The sequence below is a fragment of the Varanus komodoensis genome, unplaced genomic scaffold (assembly GCF_004798865.1).
Source record: "Varanus komodoensis strain SLA01 unplaced genomic scaffold, ASM479886v1 scaffold22, whole genome shotgun sequence".
Taxonomy (NCBI): domain Eukaryota; kingdom Metazoa; phylum Chordata; class Lepidosauria; order Squamata; family Varanidae; genus Varanus; species Varanus komodoensis.
In genome coordinates, this window is record NW_025335606.1 from 16,388,453 (window position 1) to 16,395,694 (window position 7,242).

At 43.7% G+C, this 7,242-nt stretch overlaps 1 protein-coding gene across 1 annotated transcript in view; it reads right to left on the bottom strand.

Moving 5' to 3' along the window:
- The window catches only part of LOC123023919 (leukemia inhibitory factor receptor-like), a 30,130-nt gene that overhangs the window by 3,281 nt on the left and 19,607 nt on the right, over window positions 1–7,242 (bottom strand). The gene's annotated exons all lie outside the window — the stretch shown is intronic.

Below are 7,242 nucleotides of genomic sequence, written 5' to 3' on the forward strand. Positions count from 1 at the left end.
CGGCCCGGGCGCCGCCGGCGCTTTGAAGGCCGCAGGGCCCCTCCCCCGTGCCCTGCCCCTCCCCGCAATTGGCCCGCGGGCTGCGCGTTTGAGACCCCTGGTCTAGAGCCATCCTACCCCATGCTTTCTTACAAGAAAATGTAATCAGTATTTCACAATTGATCTCTCTCCCCCCCGCCCCAGTAAATCAGATTAAGTTTGCAGGCTCCACTTGTAATCCACTCCTTTCTTTATAAAATGCTGGAGATAGTTCCAGGACACAGCCTAGCCCTTTGTTATTAGCTCAGCAGAAAGAAGCCCCGGTTTGTGACATTGCACAAGTTCTAACCGCTATTACCCCACTACTGTGCTTTTGAGTGGCTCTAAATAGCGGACAGGCTTCACTACATGTATTGGCTTGAACTAAGTGTTCCCCTTGAAATGAAGCCATGCTTATTGCTGCCAAGGCTTTTTAGGTCTCAGCTTGTACAAGCACCATAAGGAGGGATGGAGAAACTATGTCCCTCCACATGTTGTTGGATTACAATTCCCATCAAGTCCACAACATGGCCAGTGAGTGGGACAATAGAAATGTAGTCCAACAAGATCTCTGTCATAGTGGGAGGGCTAAAGAATTCCCCATTTCTGTTATAGTAAGAACTGAAGTTTGCCAAAGTTTTCCTGAAAAAAAGGCCTTGCAACATTTGCTGCCAAAGGCTGTTTCCTCTGGTAGGGCTGTCCCTGCAGCAGAAAGTGGACTTCCAGCTTCTTGCTGGCCCAGAGTTGTGCCATAACATTTCTATTAGCAGCAGAAACCTATCACTTTGGCTTTTCATTTTTCTTCTCCACCAAGTCTCTTACAACAAACAGCTGCCAAACTGGCCATTGAAACTGCCAATTTTCAGAGGAAGTTTTTGTTCACTTTTGGCTGTCTCCAAAGACTCCAAGTTTGTATTCACTATGCCTTCAAGAATGTGTAAGAAATCTTCTCAGAATCAAAAACCACGTACGTGGGAAATTCCAAAATTACTCAACAAAATCAAAAGCAGTGGGGGAAGATAAACAAGAAGTGTTTGTTTACAAGAGCTGAATTATTCTGGTGTATTTCAGATAAAATGAAACCTACTTCAGGGATATTCATAGAAGAGAGATACAGTGCTTTAAGATTTAAATATATCCATGTATATTTATACATAGGGATATAAATCCACCATGCTTAAGTCAATACAGCCATCTTGATAAATAAAAAGTAAAGCTATAATAAAACCCCAAACCTCCAAATGCAAAAGTATAACATATAGTTCTTAACATCTCCTAGGAAAACAATATACTTACTCAGTATAACCTACTTTGATAGACGCTGTTATTCTATCCCCTGTATTGCAATGAATCAAGTGGAAGTTGAGTCATTATATCAAGTCCTAATTAGAAACAACTGTTTATAGAAGCTACGTTTCAAGGTCAGGAGACCAATTAAGGCCAGAAGGTATCATTGTATTTAACCTTAAAATCCACCTGTCTTCTTTCTCACAAAGAATTTTATGTATCCTATTGCCCAGAAATAACAATCACTAACTCAGATTTTTCTTCTCGATATTGTACCAAAGTTGCTTAATCAATTCTTGGTTTATTAATAGATTAAATGCCCTATTCTGATTTATTTTTTAATTGCTTTGTCCATTTATAATTTGCTACAAAGCCAAAGTATGGGACTTCAGAAACCTACTCTTGCATGTTGTGAAGTATATCAACACACATTCCATCCCATCAGCTGGATTTACAAAGTGTTTTAATCTTCAGCAAGATTCATAATATTTAGTGTACATGGGAAACTTTAGGCTTGATCCTGCAAAAAGAATATTTATTAGTGGCTTTTACTTCACCATGAGAAATCCTAAATTAAAGACTTAATCAGGTGGGATTTTTATTATGTTATTTTCCTAGATTTTTAAATGGGAATTCCAGCATGAGCTTTCCTACCTGCTTCCCAATGTTTCTGAATCTGCTTTCTTTCAAGTAGGCCTATAGGTTCCATAGCAACCCACCCTATCCAAATTCCCACAGGATCAAATTGCATATTACTTTAATATGTTGTTACCACCCCCCCCCCCATTTCAAAATAAGCACAGGACCATAGTGTGGGGGATCAGGGAGTTTAATCCTTTGGCTCATGCCTTCAATCTACATTACAATCAGATGCTTTTTGGGAAATATAAATGAAGGGCATCTAGGTAGGGGCCACAGCAGGTGCAAAGGGTTAAAGTCTCCCTGCTCTTCTCTTTGTCCTAGTATCCCAGTTCATGGAGAAACTTGCAGTCTGTCCTTCTGAAGCTGAATTCCATAACTAAAGAAATAGGGAGTGAACTCAGGGTGCAGAAGAGTTCAACCTAGGAAATCCCCTCCACCTGTGTATCCAAGGCATGCCCAGAGAGATCCATTTGCTCTCTAGTTGCAGAGAAAGGGCCACGTTTTCCCCTGGTACAGCACCAGCTGTGTCCAAAGCCAGCTTCCCTACATGACTCAGGTCAGCCCATGAACTCTTTGCATCCCTCTGCAGTGCCTCAGAGCACCCTTTGCTGGCATGATGCATCAAGATGGGATTAATGGGTGGGACCTTCTGTACTCCACAGCTTTTGATACCATTGACCACAGTGCAATCCTGAGCTAGCTTTGCAGGATGGGTATCAGGGGCATTGTACTGTAATGGTTCCACACCTACCTGAGAGCCAGTGTGGTGTAGTGGTTAAGAGCATGGGACTGGGACTCAGACGATCTGGGTTCTAGTCCCTGCTCAGCCATGGAACCAACTGGGTGACTTTGGGCCAGTCACAGACTCTCAGCCCAACCTACCTCACAGGGTTGTTGTTGTGGGGAGAAGATGGAGGAGGAGATGTAAGCTGCCTTGAGCCCTTTGTAGGAAAAAGGCAGGATATGAATCGAAATATAAATAAATTAATTAAATACCTATAGAAAGTTCCCAACGAGTAGCATCTGGCTCTGAGCCCCAGGCACCTGTTCCCGGTATGGTATTTGTTCCCAATATTGTTTTGTATAGCTATGAAGCTATTGAGAGCTGTCCATAGGATTCTGGAGTGCCATCTGTGCCAGGAGTGCTCTAGTGTTATGAGGGAGAAAGCGTCACCCTATTGACTTTCTCCACACTGTGCATAATTTTGTACATCTCTGTCATATCTTCCCTTACTCACCTCTGTGGTATGCTAAACAATCCAGAAGCTGTAACCTTTCCTCACGGGGGAACTGCCCCAGACCCTTGATCTTTTGGTTTGCCTCATTTTGTGCATTTTCCAACTCTACAATTCTGCTATATGTATTTATATGGCACCATCAGTCTGCATACTGCTTCACAGAGACAATGTCCCCACCCCAAAAGAGCTTACAATATGGAACAAAATGGAAATAGAGGAAGGAGAAAAACAAAGAAAGAACATGCTTGTATTTTGGAAGTTGTTGATTCCATGTATTCCAAATCCATGTATTCCAGACTGGTTTCAGCACCCTGGTGGATGCTCAATGTAGGGGGAATAAAGACAGGGAATACAATCCCATTGGTTCTCCTGGACTTCTCACTGGCTTTCAGTACCCCTGGCTGTGGCCTCCTTTTGGGCTGTCCACCTGGGTTGGGCTTGGGAGAGGCAGTGTTGTGATGGTTTCAGTCCTTCTTGAAGGATTGATCTGAGAAGGTAGTATGGGTTAGGGTTAGGGGTCATGACTAGAAGCCCAAGATGCTCTTGGAGTACAAAGGCCTGTGCTGGCTGCAAAAGGTCCATGATGCCCTGTATGCTTGTGAATATCTTCGTGAAACTGCTATTTGGAAGTTTGTGCTGAGGTGGCAGCAATATGCCAGTGACACTCTGCTCTGCCCTTTGTTTCCATCTACTCATCCCAGGGAGGCTCTGGTACTGATGTCTGGAGGCAATTTGGGGAGGAATAAGAGTGAATAACCTAGAGATATTCTGGGTAGGGAAACCGGCTATTCTTGATGGAGGCTTGCAGCCTGTGACAGATGAGTTGACACTCCTCTTCAAAGACCAGATAGGCCATTTGGGATTTCTCTTGGGCCTGGCACTTAATGGGGAAGCTCAGATTGGAGGAGTCATCTGGAGTGCCTTCGCCAGCCGCAGCTGGTGCACTAAGCAGAACCCTACCTGGAGAGTAAAAGGCCTCACTTCAATTGCCCATGCTGAAGTGACATCATGACTGGATTACCATGATGTCTTATTCGTGAGTTTGCCAGTACAGGGACTTCAGATAGTACAAAACAGGTCAGCCCAAGTTCTGATAGGGACTTGATGGCCAGATCGTGTGTCCCCTCCAGTTGTATTGGTTTGCCAGTGAATTTTGAGACTCCATTTCACAGAATCATATAATAGTAGAGTTGGAAGGGGCCATGAAGGCCATCAGGTCCACCCCGCTGCTGTTGTAGGACACCAAGTTACGCCATCCCACTTGTGCAGTGTCTTTTGAATTTAAAATGCTGGCATTCACCCTTAGGTCCAGATTACTTGAAGGATCATTTCACCGATATCAGCTTTCCCACACTCTCTGATCAATACTGGAAGCCTAGTGTAAAAGCAGACAGGCGGGTGTGCTGAGGGAGAAGGGTCTTCTTAGCATTGGCTCCCTCCCATTCTAATAATGAACATTTATTCATTAGGTTTCATTGTGGATTGCATTACTTACATTACATTACATTACCTATAGGTAAGTAAATAAATAACTTTAGGGTACATGAATAATTTCTCCCCCTTAGAGACTTTATGAAGGAAGTGGATTTTGAGGAAGATGAGGATAATTGTCACCATACAGGAGCTCTGAAAGAGCAGTCTTCAAGAGGAGACCAGTATACAGAATGTTACAACAGTCTGACTTGGACTTTTCCAGGAGATAGGCAAGGATTGCCAGATCCACTCTGTCCAAGCTTCTCCTTTACCTGTTATCATGATTGCTAGAAGAGCCATCTTTCCTAAGTCTGGGCAAGGTCCGAGAGAAATATTTTCCATAAAGAATCTGAATTTGTGGGGCACGGTGCTAGGCAAAGGAGGACCCTGAAATCCCCTGGGAAATATTAGAGGTCTTGCAGGAACCATTTGTCAGCCCAGATGCCTCTGCTCCTTCCTGGCAAAAGCCATTAGTGACACTATCTCATTGCCCCCATCCAGGGACTTTAGGAAGAAAAATGGCAGACATAGAGGGCAGATCTGAGCAGAGGCAGCTTGTACCATACCCCTGAATTTCATCTCCAAAAATCCCCCCAGTGCCCCTTCTTCTCTGGCTTGCTGATAAGTCTGTGAAGTTGGAGCAGAAATTTCTGAGCAATCCTAGAAAATTGTTTTTTTAGCAGTAACAAAGGCATAACCTTGCGTTGACAAATAATCATTGGGCTAACCATCCCACAAAAAAATAAAAAGACACTACCAGGGCCCTCCTGCCTCCTCTCCCAAGGTATAAATTCTTGCCCCTGACCTCATACTAAGTTTCCAAAATGTAGCACAGTGGAAAAGCTCCTGCCTTCCAGCCATGGGAAGGAGACGGAGAATACATTCATGCCCACCTTTAGCCCTGAACGAACCCCAATTCTGTTTTAACATTATGATCCAATGCTTTGCACAAAATGTTCAGCACTGGCAAAAGATGCTCATAAAGGATTGCTTGTTTATCTTGCCTTCAGTGCAATTTTTACATAGTCAATTCTGATTGGCTATGTAGCATCCAGGCTCATTCTATTCATTATGTGATTGGGCAGGACGGCTCAGGTGATCCATCCACAAAGAAGCAGAGCAAGAACAGCTTAGGCTTGGGGGCAAACTGAAAAAGCAGCTGCTACCAAAACTTCTTAGGCTTTCCTTTCTAAGCTGCTTAACTGGCTTTTAGCAGAAATCTCTTTGCTACTGAAAGTGGTAGTTATAATCCAAAAATATGTCAAGGAAGACATCTGGAAAGGTTGATGATGTGACTTAAGTGATTCTGTTAAAGGTCCCCTTGGCTTGCACAAAAGTAACATTATTTACTCCTGAGTCAGTTAATAGCAGAGTGTATTCCCAGACCAATCTAGGCAGCTGTGTGTGTGTGTTTATTGATTGGACAGTTTATAAAACCCTGAAATAAATCAATTAGCAAAAGCTCTCAGAATGGTGCACAAAAAGTTAAAAGCTGTCTAAAAAACATAAGATACATATGTTCATATCTATGGGACAATTAAACATGCATTAAAGCAGGGATCTCAAACTCAACTTACCTGGGGGTAGTCTGGGTGAGGCTGGGCCGCATCAAGGATTCCACCACCGCGGGGGTGGTGGGCCGCTCATCCCGCGTCGCTCCCGGAGGCCGGCCGGGCGCCGCCGGCACTTTGAAGGCTGGAGGGCCCCTCCCCCATGCCCCGCCCCTCCCGGCAATTGGCCCGCGGGCCGCACGTTTGAGACCCCTGCATTAAAGTATAACATCATAATCAACAATAACAATAGTGATAATAATGCATAACACAAAAGTGATACCAATTCACAGAATGCCAGTGACCATATAGATAGAATCCAATATAAAATCAAATAACAATATCAAGTGTAAAAATGTAGAGAAAATAAAAAGGGTTTGACCTGGTGCCAAAATGTATAGTCAGTGCCAGGAACAACTCCCTGAAGAACTGGATCCATAATTGGGGTGCCACAGCCGAGAAGACCCTTCCCCTCTTGGCCACCTTCCTTACCTCTTTTAAAGATGGCTCTGGAGAAGGACCTCAATAGATGACCTTAGAGTCAGGGTAGGTGTATATAGGAGGAGATGCTCCTTTAGCTATCCAGGCCCTAAACCATTTATTTATTTATAAAATTTGTATGCCGTCCAATTTCTAATGTCTCTGGACAGCTAACAGCATAAATAAATTGACAACCCACTCTGGCTGCAATTAATAAAATACAATAATACAATTCAATATTAAAACTTATTAAAATATTGATTAAATAAAAAGGTCTTGACCTGGCACCGAAAAACATATAATGACAGCGCCAGGCAGACCTCTCTGGGGAGCGCATTCCATAGACAGGGTGCCACTGCAGAGAAGGCCCTCCTCCGGGTACTCACCCTCCTAATATCATTCACAGAAGATTCCCGGAGGAGGGCTTCAGTTGCCAATCTCAGGGGGCAGGAGGGCTAATAGGCACTAGGCATTCCTTTAGGTATCCTGGTCCTAAGCTGTTTAGGGCTTTATAGGTAATTTAGGGCTTTATACATTAATGTGAACACCTTGAA